The sequence below is a fragment of the Rhodamnia argentea genome, chromosome 11 (assembly GCF_020921035.1).
Source record: "Rhodamnia argentea isolate NSW1041297 chromosome 11, ASM2092103v1, whole genome shotgun sequence".
Classification (NCBI taxonomy): domain Eukaryota; kingdom Viridiplantae; phylum Streptophyta; class Magnoliopsida; order Myrtales; family Myrtaceae; genus Rhodamnia; species Rhodamnia argentea.
In genome coordinates, this window is record NC_063160.1 from 12,023,523 (window position 1) to 12,036,281 (window position 12,759).

The 12,759-nt window shown below is 36.8% G+C and overlaps 1 long non-coding RNA gene across 1 annotated transcript; it reads left to right on the forward strand.

Annotated features, from left to right (window-relative positions):
- Positions 1 to 10,883: 10,883 nt before the first annotated feature.
- LOC125312753 lies at positions 10,884 to 12,056 on the forward strand. The gene is made up of 3 exons (XR_007196800.1): positions 10,884 to 11,298; positions 11,732 to 11,783; positions 11,939 to 12,056. It is a non-coding gene; the product is annotated as an uncharacterized LOC125312753 (long non-coding RNA).
- The last annotated feature ends 703 nt before the right edge of the window (positions 12,057 to 12,759 follow it).

Here is a 12,759-nt window from a genome sequence, read left to right on the forward strand (position 1 = left end):
GCTTCCCTGATAGTACTATCAAGGCAAGTATAATCTCGATCGTAAATTTACACATCATCACGTTTTTGTATAAAGCACTCATTGATAGAGATGAGTATGATTCTAGAGTAGAACCGGGAACTTGGAACCGGAACCTGTGGAAATCGGCCTGGTTCCAGGTTTCCAGGTATGTAGGGTAGGTTTCAAGTTCCAAAAATTGAGGAACCTATTCCAACCGATAGGTTCCAAGTTCTATTACCTAAAAACTGGAACCAAGAAATTGGACTTTGGATCATGAAATAATTTTTTATGCTTTTCTTAATATATGTCTTTGCATGATCCTATAATGTTTTATGGCGTTCAATGATGAGTGTATAATTTGGTGTCAAACAAATTTTTAGGTTTCAGATTCCAAAAAATGATGAACCTATTCCAGCAGATTGGTTTCGGGTTCAAAATGTAACATGTACGTAACCCGAAACCGCTCACCTCTACTTCTCCTTAGCAATTGTAGCGTTCACTCTAATTTTGCTTAACGAAAAATGAAAAAAGAAAATAAAATAAAAGAAATTGGCGATTCCCGAGTATCTTTGAAATCAACTCTAGAACCCGTGACAAGGTAGGTTCCAAGTTCTAGGGTATAACAAGTAGGTTCTCGGTTTCAAAATGAGAAATACGTTCCGACGGATAAGTTCCAAGTTCTAGGTGGAATATGTAAAGAACTTCAAACCGCTCACCCCTACTAATTGATTGGGAGAACGTGTAGTAAAAAATAACCGACAAGACTATCTAGCGGCTTCCTTTTATTTTTAGTCTCTCTCAAGTTTCCTTTCCAAGTGATCTTAAAGCAATCCTTGCCAAATTTGCTAATTATGTGATTAAACGCTCTAATTTAAACGCGTGTAATTACGGCCCGAATCACAACGTTTTCTATATGGAACAATCTTGGCATGTGCTTGTCATCTTGCAAGTGAAGCCTTACTCGACGCACTTTAACGAGGCTGTTTACATGCATCCGTGGAGATTAGTCGGGCAATAAGATTTAGATATCCCTTATTGTGTAACGGAAAAAAAAAAAAAAAAAAGAAGAGAAGAGGATGATCTTGTGAGTTCTTTATGCTCGTGGACAAGTTTGATTCCCTTATTTTATACGTCACATGTGTATTAAATATTGCACCGTTTGCTTCTTCTTTCTGATATGCTATTCTATTCCAAAGATCTTCGCATATGCGAGTACGACTATAACCGCGTTGGAGATTGAAAATGCTGCGCCGTACTTTCTTGGATTGCAAAGGCCAATCTTAATCTTACTATAGTGAGATAACACGAAAAATGTTGAATCTTGCAATTTAATTACGTGAAAAGACGACAAATAACTAGAAAAATCAATAGTCAACGATAAGGACAACAGAGATTTAATGTGATTCGGTTCGAGTGCCGGCTCCCTCTCCAATCTCAAAACGTATAATGGCTCAATTGCTACAGTATTTCCCAGCCCTATGGTATGCCTAATAAATTACGAATTTTGTTTACTCAATCTCGGAAAAATTATCAAAAAAGTCCTAGATCTATTGTAGTTGTGCCAATTTAGGCTTACACTTTTTATTTACCGATTTAGTCCTAAATCTTTTGCAATTGTTCAGTTCATCTAAAGAATTTTGGCCGACCGACAACATAATATTTTGATAATTTTTTTTAGTTTTCTTTTTCTTTAAAATTTTAATTTATTATCTTATAGGTGTCAGCAGCTATTAAAATATTATGCCATCGGCTAACCGGTGTCAGCGTCAGGGCCGACCGGTCAAAATTCGCTAGATGGACTGAATTTACATAATTGCAAAATGTTTAAGATTAAATTAGCAAAAAAGAGTTCAGGATTGAATTGGTACAATTGATTTTTTGTAATTTTCCCTATAATCTCTCGTAGTATGTCACCAGAATATCACAGATTGAAAAGACACTCTGATGGAAACTCTATGTCCAAAAAGCACGAGGAGTTTTAACCCACAACGCTTTGGATAAGTATGTGCCTTCTGCTCTGATCAAAGCGGCTTGCTCGCAATTGAAATCAAGAAGGATTAGGTTAAAAAAGAATTACACTGACGGTGCATACAATAATAATCCGGATTATTTTTTCCTCCACTATGAAGTGTGAGTGATTTAGCAAAATCTCTAAGTGCTTGGTCACCACCACATCAACAGTTCATTGAACAATTAGAATACTTTTTTGGATTTAGTACATCCATGGCGAAAAAGAAGAAAGTTTAGTGCACTACATGAGAAATATCTTTCTCTAGTAATCTAATAAAAAAATTACGTAAGAGGTTTTGCTAGAACATAGGCAATTAGGGTTTTCTTATCCATATATTTTTGGGTTGTTTTCCCTCTTAAGATTAGTTATAAAGTTGAAGATTTCGATTTACTCAGAACATATGATTCTTTATTTTATTTTTGTTAACGAGTGTCCCGTACTCAATAAAACAAGCATTTTAATTTTCACTATCCTAATTGAACGTAACATGACGGAGACCGCGCATCCGAAAGAAGACTATTTCTTTATTTAAACGTTTAGACACTCGTTGAAGTTTCAGCGTACAAGGATTATCAAGACTTCTCAACTGTAAGGAGCATTTTTCGTATACCAGCCTTCATACATAGAGAAAAGTATAATCACCAATTCTAGCAAAAAAAAAAAAAAAAACAAAGTGTAATCACCAGAAACAAAAAAGGTTGGCTATGATGTCATTCGTTTTTCTAACCAGAATAATATCTCACTAATTATAAAAATAGGTTGTTATTTTCTTTTTGGATTAAACCTATCAATGGAGTACAATTCAACTTTTCTAGATATAAAAAAAAAAAAAACCAGTTGAATCACGTATAGAATGCCGCATAGATTGACCCAAATAGGCAATTTCATTGATGCTTGCGCGAATAAGGAGTACTACATATATCTAGGGATATCTTGGATAATTTCTCAACTTCAAGCAACACAAATTTTGCCGATCGGGCAGTAAAATATAAGCAATACATCATTCGACCAACTGTATATAATCTAAAGTTGCCATTAAATGTTGGATTAAAAGAATGTAATTATACCCAAATTGCTTGTTTGAAAAATGGGTAACCTCACCTAATGATGTCAAAGCCCTAACCAACCATTTTCCCCTAAAGGGTATATCTGGATACAGTCTATGATGCCAAAAAACAGGACTCTTTATATTTTATTTACTTAAAATCCAAGGCTCTCCTGAATCTTCTGACCCACCAAACCTTTGGGTTGCATTTAAGAATCAGTTTCTTCATCCATTGGTCCAACAAGATTAAACCCACTATACAAAGACATATGCCATTCAATCATAGGTTTATATATTATTATTATTCTTAAGCGTGGAAACAAAAAAAAGGCTGTCCAATTCAAAGGTGCCATTCATGTCATGCACCAGTCATCCAGAGGTGTGGGTTCATTTTTAAGAAAGAAACAAGGTGCAGTTTCTGCAGACACAAGGAAACAACATAGGAAAATGCTGGCCAGTGGGACCAGATCAAGATTTATCGGTCATTTTCCTCAGTGGGTCAGGAAAAGTTTACTCTAATACTAAGTTCATTTCAAACATATTAAACATTATTATATCTCATCTTCTGTGGTCACCTTCTACTGTGGCATGAGTGATGAGTAAAAACAATTGATACAGATGTTACTTTATATTGGTTTTGATTAAGATATTGGTGATGAGGACATGCTTGGTTCTCTCTCTCTCTCCTTGTCAGCATATATGGTAAAGAATTCTTCAACATTTTTGTCTCACATTTTTGTAGTGACAAACAAGGGAGCAGATAAAATAATCCACAGGACTTGGATTAGAAGCAATGCTTACCTAGAATAATATTTAAAGACCCATAAAGTACCAAGAGGAAAAGTATAAAAAAAAGTCATAAACTTGTTGTATTTGTGCCAATGTAGTCGTAAACCTTTGAATTGGGCCAACTCATCAATTTTGGCCAAAAAAAGCTCATGTGTACGCCGGTCATCCTACTCAATATGACCGAAACCGACGTGGATATTTAATAATTTTATTTGAAAAATTGAAATTTTAATTTTTTTTCTTTTTTTCTTATTTCATTATGGTAGGTGAGGGTCATTGGCCCTCGCCAAATCTGGTCGAGGGCCACCTTGCCTAGGGCCTTTGTGGCCTTGCCGGCTTTGGGCGAGGCAGCCCAAAAAAAAAAAATCAAAAAGGAAAAGAATTTTGTTTTTAAATTACTTATAATATCCACGTCGGCGTTGACCGCGTCATATATGACGGCTTGTATCCACATAGTGATTTTTAGCCAAAATTTGCCATATGAACTCAATTAGCACACCGACCAAAAAAAAACAAAAAACTCAGTTAATACAAATGCAAAATGTTTAGGATTGAATTGGATCCAATACAATAGGTTCAGAACTTTGTTTTTGGTAGTTTTCCAGAGCACCGAGTTATTCCTGGAAAAACGCACCTTGAAGAATGAGTGAACCCACAATTCAATCTTGAGCAAACTACGGAGATGCTGCTTTTCCATTCTCTTTGCCCCATCAAAACATTATGGGTGATGTCAAAACTAATGCATCTGCATCATGTCGATTAAACCTCAAACGGGCATACGATCAAACTATTCAATTTGGCTTTAACATGAAAGTGAAAGATGTTTTTCCCCAGCACTTTTTGGCTAAGACTAGTGTTAAAAAAAGAAGACACGAATTGGAGGGTGGTTGTTGTACAAGGTTCTTGGGACTTGGGAAGGCATACAAGAGGGAGCATGTCCTTCTCAAATGGGGTCACTTTCTGTGGGGTTCAGACCGATTGGCATATTAACCGAGAGAGGACCAAAAACATTCTCATGGTATGTCTCCACTCCTTTACCGAACATAATTACACCTCCCTACTTTTTCTTTTTATTGCCCTGCTTTTCCTTTCCCAATTTCACCTTTCCCACTGTCCAAACACACAAAATAAATAAATAAATAAAGGAGGAGAAATAAATTGAGAAAGGAAAGGGAGAAGGAATTGGAATTTAAAGACGAGTGAGTGTGGTTGTGATTCTTTAGTTATTGGGGACAACTTTCAGCTGTGGCCCGCTCTTCGTAGATAGCGACCATGAAATAATTGAAAGAGGCTGCAATTCGAAAAGAGATTAAAAAGAAAGGACTTTTTCGAGTTTGCACTCCTTATGACTTTCAATTTATTCGGTTCAATTATGCTTTGTGAGTATTATGCCTTTTCTTTAAAAAAAAAAAAAGGTTCTTTGAAATCGGGATCGATTTGAAAAAAAAAAAAAGAATTCAAATGGGTACGTAGTATTCATCTGACAGGATGGGAAGAAACCAAGTTTTCGACGCAAAGAAGCAAAAATCTAGCCGGGTCGCCCATCCGCAAAAGGTGGTCCTCCAATTTTCCGAGAGTGTGCGGGGGGTCCACGTGGCAGCAGTCGGCAAGGGATGGCCTCGGCCACGTGGTAAATGTGGTCCAAAGGGCCCGCCCCAGGTTTGAGGCGCGACACGTGTTCGAAAAGCAGAGGTGACAGGCTGGTGGGCAAAGGGCGTGGGATTGGGAGGGATCATCGTCTTCCTCTTTGTTTTCCTTCTTTCCTCCCCTTCCTTTTTCAAAATCTTATTCCTGATTTTTTTTATGTGAAGACGAATTCGGTCAAAGGGGGTCGGATATCGAGGTCCATCTCGATGCTCGGTATCTCTCAACGGCAATTCCTATATTTGTATCATTTATCAATATCGATATTCATCGCATACCATGCTACTTACGCAGGGTAAAATCAGACACGTAAAAAGAAGATAACATCGAAGATTGAATTGAAAATTGAGATGTTATTCATAAGAATAATTGTCCAAAAAAGTCATAAACCCATTATACGGCGGCCAAATCAATCTCAAATCTTTTAATTATGCCAAATTAGTCCTAATTTTTTTTTTATAGTTCGTCAATGTAGTCTTTTTGGTCAAACACCAAAATAATATGTTTAGGAATAAATTAATAAAATTTGTAAAGATTTATAATGAATTATCATAATTAAAATGCTTATAACTGAATTGACCGTCATACAATAAATTTAGGGTTTTTGGGACAACCGTCCCTTATTTATGTGATGGTGGAGAAACAAGGGGAATTATGCAAAATGCTCTTTTTGGGGTTTTGGGTCTCTTTTGTTTTCTGTCATACTGCGCCATGAGCGGTCAAAATCAGGAGACCCCCTTTTCACTCGCATCATTGGAAATCATATGGGACACAACACCACCATGTACACGCTCGCTGACCTCTTTCTTGCTCGAGATCGATGGCCAATCTCGCATGGATTTGTGCTTCAATGAGCAAGGGTGAAGAGTCAATTTCCTTTGTTACTAAATTAATTAGGACCAAGCTTTAGCCCCGTAGGCTTTTTAAGTAGATGGGCCGGGTCCGGATGCATGTTTGGTTATACTCTCACTCACGCATTTTTTTAACTACCGTTAGATTCCGAGATCGAAGAGCGGAACTTCTCATCATCGGGTCACTTCGAGCTGAAAAAGAGAGAGGAGTGGCCAAGTCAAAATCGTGAGAACTCTCGGAGTTCATTTCACGACACACGCTACAGTTCATTGATAGGTGATGAATGACTTTTCAATTTTTAAGAATGTTCTCATCTCGGAGTTTGAGCAATTTTTTTTTATAGTCGTGCAATATATAGTATCTGGCATTTCATGCAAAAAATATTTTGTAGAGTTCTATTATATCTCGCCCTCCTAATATAAGATATATAAGGGAGAAAATGACAAATGATTCAGACGGATCCACACTCCAAGCCCAAATTACAATGTTTGAACCAACTGGCCCAACATCTGTTTGAAGTGACAAATTTGTAGCCTCTTAGCAATAACTCCAATTCTCATGTATCTCATGTTTCTAGTAAAAGAAAATTGCAAGCCGATTGACAATGGATAGACTTTTGAAAGCCCATTGGGATGGCTTATCGACTCTAAACCAATTTCAAGAGGAATAATAACATAAATGGTCCATTTATTTTGATTCAATGTATAATGTCGTTCTCAAATTTTTAATTTGTGCGACATGGTCTTTAGATTATCTGAAAATATTTCAAAGTTCATGAACCATATTGAATACTTTGGATCAAAGTTCAAGTACTGCATTAAACAAATTGAAAATTTATGAATATCGACATCACACATTTGACCAAAATTCAGAAATCAATTATGCATTTTCCCATTTCAAAATTTGTGTTGAAATGCATGATCTTGCTATATCTAATCTTAACCTAATCTATCATAGTAAAGTTAGATATGAATGCTTGTGGTTGCGGGCATGACCTGGCGCCATGTGGAAATTCCTTAGTGATGCATGATTTAATATAGGTGTGTAGAATTTTATTTGGATTAAAGTAATCTATACTGTCATCTTTTTTTTGGTCGAAATCTATACTGTTATCTAGACTGTTGTTTAAAGCAAAATGGACCTCATACTTATAAGGGATCTCGATCGCGTTTCCCTCACAAAATATCCTTAATTACTTATTTGCAAGTGTTGACATGACAACTGCGTAACGTCATAATTGTTTTTATCCTCTCGTGTTTCAATATTATATGTTGTATATTCTCTAGGATATAACAAATTCTTTAAAAAGAATTCTAGTGTAAAATGTTTTTTTCTTTCCTTATATACACACATATCATTTCTTTGGATTGTCTTTTTTTAAGTAAAAACTTAAAATACATTGTAATTTTGGTCAACGTCCTATTCAATTAGCATTACATAAAGCAAATGAGAATTCCTTCTTGAAAGGCATTACAATTTTTTAAAATGTCAACGTCGGTGCCGGTCGTCAGACATGCCGATCGTGCCACGTGGGACGGCTAGCGTCCACATTAGCGATTTTTTTTGTCAAAAGTGACCGAATGGACTTAATTGGCATAAATGTAAAATGTTTAAGACTAAATCGGCACCAATAAAAGGTTTATGACTAAATTGACACCAATGCAATAGACTTAGGACTTTTTTTGACACTTTTCCCTAAATATGTGTCGATTACGAGTTTGACTTCATCAATAAATTTCTTGCGTCGAGCCATATTTTTGCATCGTCTTAAGAATTGTCACCCAGAGCTGATCAAAAGAGATGTGGAATATTTGAACATCCCATCTTACATGCAAAGAGGATTGAGAAAGACAAAATCAGAGTTCTATATTATGTTGGGCTATTTAACTCAAAAGCTTAAGCGGATAGATAGGGCGAGACTATGTCATTGAAATTTGGGGGAAAAAATAAAAAGAAAATGCCTATTGATACATACTATAGCAAACAATTATCTTGTTGCTAATATCTTAGGTTCCGTTTGTTTCACGAAAAAAAAAATAGTTCCGAATTTTTTGGCGTTTGGTTCGCTAAAAATAAGCTAGTCGAGGAAAATCATGGATACAGTTCCTTCAAAAGTGGGGAAAATATTTTCCTTTTGAGAAGAGGGAAATATTTACCCTCATCTTTGCTCCGTCAACTCCTTTACATTTATTTTATTTTTTATTCATTTTAATTACGATTATAATATTTTGTATTTTGTATTTTTAATTAATTTTTTTATTATTTTCTTTTCTTTACATTTTTTCTTTCTCTACAGGTCGTTGGCCATGGCAACGATCGAAGACCAGCCACATCCGCTCACTTGTGACATGGTCGAGTCTCGCCATATTCAGCAAGCTCGAGGTCGGCCTCGCCAAATTTGTCGAGGTGTAGCCTCTCGCGAACGAAAAAGAAATAAAAAAATAAAAAAGCAAAAGGATGTTTTTTTAGTGGAAAAATAAAATAAATGAAAAATTCAAAAAATTTTTTTTGTAATTTTTCTAGGAAAATCAATTCCTTGCCAAATGATGAAAATCATATTTCAATTTATTTTTAAGTCTTAGCTAAACATCGAAAAATATCGTCATTTTCCTGAAAAATGATTTTTTTAAAAAATATTTTTTTAAAAATATTTTTCGAAAACATCATATTTTTCTCGAAATAAACGGAGCCTTAATATTAACAGTTCTTGATCTTAAAGAAAAAAGAGCACTCAAGACACCCAGTCGAGCTACACTACAAACGACAGAATACAAAAATAAAATAAGCGATGGTTGTTGTCATAATCTAATCAGCCTTGTTCGGTTGTTAAAAGCCAACCCTGATTCTTCAATGAGATTTCGACTTCCATTTGAATAAATGTGACCAGGCCAGTCTGGCCAAGGAAAAGAAGCCATGGATGTCCCTATATGACAAATACTGTGGAGTCATTTAACATTTCTTGCTTTTGTACTTGTTCGGCCAAGTCAGACTTGCTTAGGGTGCACATGATAACACTTTTGCTTCAGAAATCAACTTCTGATCAGAAGTTGATTTTTCTACTTATACTCAAAAGCATAAATTGATTTTTCTACTTCTCGCTCCGGAAGTTGATTTCGATAATAGAAATTAGTTTGGTATCGGTTGAAATTTTCTACTTCTAAAATATTATTAACGGAAAATCTTCTATGAAGAATTATTGTCGGCCGCCAAAAATTTCTACTTTATTTTTAAACTTTTTAAATTTCTTTAAAAAATAATTTTTATTATTAAAAATTATCATTTACTTTTTAAAAATAAAAAATTTACTATTTATTTTTTACTGCGGCTCTTGGAAAAGGCTACTTAGTGGCGGGGCCGGTGAGGGGCGGTGGTCGAAGGTGGGCAGTAGAGGGCGATGGTCGGTGTATAGCGATGGGTGGTGATCATAGCCGGTGACAGGGGGTGACGGGTAATGGTCGGCGTTTGGTGATAGTTGTAGGTGGCGATGGGCGGTGGCCGGTGGTGGTGGCGATGGCGGTGGTCGGTAGTTGGCGGCGGCGACGATGGGTGTCGGTGGTTAGCAATGGGCGGCAATGGAAATCGGCGGAGGCGGACTTAATCGAAAAGAGGGAGATGGCGTAATGAAAAGAATATGAGGCAAGAAGTACTTTGTGAGTTTTTTTTTTTGTCCAAGAAGTACTTGTTCAATTAAGAAGTTACTTTTTTTTAACTTCACAAATTGGGGTAAAAACAACTTTAGAAGTGAAAATTTACTTCAGAAGTAGAAATTTCTTTCAGAAGTAAAATTTTTTACCAAACGGATTTTTGCTTCGGAAGTTACATTACCAAACGGATTTATACTCCAAAGGCACTTCTGGAGCAGAAATCCACTTCCAGAAGTGACCATGCACACCCTTAGCTACTGGTCTTATTGAATACAACAGGCGATCGTGTCAATGGGCAATCAAGAATTGTCTGTCAAATGGCTTAGCTCAGAAAAATGCCAAAGGTTCTGCTTCCAGCTCTAGGATACCATCGGTCTGTGACGAGGATCGCGACTGAGACGAGCCTCGCGATACGTCGGTACGTAATCAGCTGTAGCAAATCTATTCATCCTTCCTTTCGAGCAAGAAAGAACTAGCTGGTGTTTGGTTATTCTGATTTGCACCCAAAAGTTCATGTCGTGGCAGACTTAAATTTTTTTGCAGCGCAATACTTTGAAGGAGATTTGATTCGTCCTTGAAAATTGCTCATATCATTTGGTGTCAGGATGAAGTATGGGACAGCGAGAGGGAAGAAACAGAGCGAGAGAGAAGAAACACATTATGCAACTACTCTTTCTGCGGCTAAGGAACATGAGGCAGGTAAAGTGATAAACTTGATACAGTAGTGACAGTGCCAAGTGAATTGGACTCCCCTAACCCGTAGTATGACAAAACATTTGATAGATTACGTTTGGTTTCTTGCAACTTTCCCTTTACTTTTTTTTCCCAGGATTTATCGTAGAAAGTTGAATTTGAATTTACTCGGACATGGTGATATTTTAAAGGTTTATTTAAAGCAACAGAACTAACTGAAAGGATGCAGTTTGTGAGCCGTAATATTACCATTCTTGCTTGGCCAGTGGAGTTGAAAAGCCTTTGTGCTCTTTGAACTCACCTCAGATTGAGCATATTTCAAGTTATTTATGATTTCTTGAACTGGGTTACACAGGGGATAGTTCACTAAAATAGCATCTTTTACAAGAAGTGGTTTGTTTAATTTCAGACTACTGCTGTTGTTCAGAGGAAGACCAACAATCCGACAATGGTCAATCCGAGACTGGTGATGGATGATTTCCCGAAGCCAGCCACATAGAGGACAAAGAATAGAGATTCGCTAAGGCTCTCCAACAAAGCTTAGTTTTCAATTTAAATCCTCTGCATGAACTTGAGAACAAATTCCCCCCTCTTCCTTTCTCCTTTCATGCTTTGGACAGGTACGTCGCTGATTGCTGAGACTTCAACCACCCTTTTCTGAATGTAGTGGCCAACGTTCACATTCTCATTCTTGCAGGACAAGAAATGATGTATAAACCAAAACACGATATGATTTTCGTTTTCCTTAGCAAGTAATGATAGAATAATGCATCCTTTTGGTGACTGAAAGTGGATGCAGAACCAGCAATTTCCTAGTTTTCCGAATGATTTGCTTGTTCGGCTTAAGGGCTAGTTGTTAGCTCAGTTGATGCAGACCATCCACTCTAGATGCTAATCAAAGTAGACTCGGCTGTTCGTTATGTAAATTTGAGTTGGAATCTCATTTGCAATTAGTCTTTCGATTCTTTTGGTTTTGTTAACCAAGGCTTGTCTTGATGTTGATTACCTTCTGGTTGCGGATGGACTTCTGGCATTTGGATCAACCCTTGTCAGATCACACAACAAGGAGCGGCATTGACCGATATGTTATGTTTGCAAGAACCTTGTTAGTAATTAGGCCTTTCATCTTCTTTTCTTTTCATAAGTTTAATCTGGCTGTGATGGATCAAGTACTCTTTCTTTTGATGCCTCTGCTGTGATTGATTAAGTTCGTAACATTTTCTATACATAATGATTGTACTTTATCAAGAGATCTTACAGATCCCAATAGGCTCTTCCGGACATTTTCAATATAGGTCCAATCATTTCTGGAGACAGAATTATTGTCCCTCACACGCATATGACGGAACCCGTCGTTGTTACAGTTGTCGGAGGTTGGTTGTTGGTTCTACTAATCTGAACGTGCCTACATATTTCTTCTTGCCATAGCATCGAAATTAAAAGGAGAGCATGTGAAGGTAACAGATGACAAACACAAGCATCAGAACAAGTTTTCTGGTAATTTCTATCGCTAAGCTTTCAAATTTACAGCCGAGGGAAGCAACATTTTCTTCCATAACTGATGGTCGGAAGATGTGTTGGGATTGCCTCCGTTGCACGGAATACGCGATTGAACGATAAATAGATAGAATAAGAAAATAAATCGAACACCAGATATACGTGGTTGGGTCGTAGAGACTTACGTCTACGAGGAGAGTAGCAATGAATTCCACTATAGAACAAGCGATATACAAGATTACAAACCACTAGTCACTCAAACACTTTCAGTATTTTCCAAGCCTCAATTATATCCAATAATACACATAGTGTTTAGCTCCCAATTCCTAGCGAAATAATCTCTTAATCTCACAAAGGAATCAAAACACAAATCTTACGACAAGATTTAATCGGCTAAAAACACGTACGCTAGTCTTTGATTTCATGCACGAAGGAAGTTGTCTACGATGTAATTATCACAAATATGCCTCTGCACATGCATCAACCATGGCGCACAATTCTCAAAGAATTCTCTACACACACGATACACCTCTGCTCACATCAATTACTTCCACAAGAAGCCTCCACAATCATAATATATAAAT